Source organism: Eimeria mitis, genomic scaffold (genome assembly GCF_000499745.2).
Source record: "Eimeria mitis Houghton genomic scaffold, Emh_scaff239, whole genome shotgun sequence".
Taxonomy (NCBI): Eukaryota; Apicomplexa; class Conoidasida; order Eucoccidiorida; family Eimeriidae; genus Eimeria; species Eimeria mitis.
In genome coordinates, this window is record NW_013570725.1 from 3,620 (window position 1) to 3,873 (window position 254).

Below are 254 nucleotides of genomic sequence, written 5' to 3' on the forward strand. Positions count from 1 at the left end.
AGCAGCAGCAGCACGATTTGCTGCAGCAAGGCGCCATGCAGCGAGCTGCTTCCAGTGGTGCGGCTGCTGCAGCAGCAGCAGCAGCAGCAGCAGCAGCAGCAGCAGCACTCAGTAGCAATGAAACAGCAGCAGCAACGACGGAAGCAGGAGCAGCAGAAGCGACGACAGAAGCACCAGAAGCAGCAGAAACAGGAAAAGCAGCAGCACAAGCAGCAGCAGCAGCAGCAGCACCTGCATGCGCTTCTTGCTGTCGC

The 254-nt window shown here is 59.8% G+C and overlaps 1 protein-coding gene across 1 annotated transcript in view; it reads left to right on the plus strand.

Moving 5' to 3' along the window:
* Nucleotides 1-254, plus strand: part of EMH_0004830 (uncharacterized protein) — a gene marked incomplete at both ends in the record, with an annotated part of 12,079 nt that overhangs the window by 2,931 nt on the left and 8,894 nt on the right.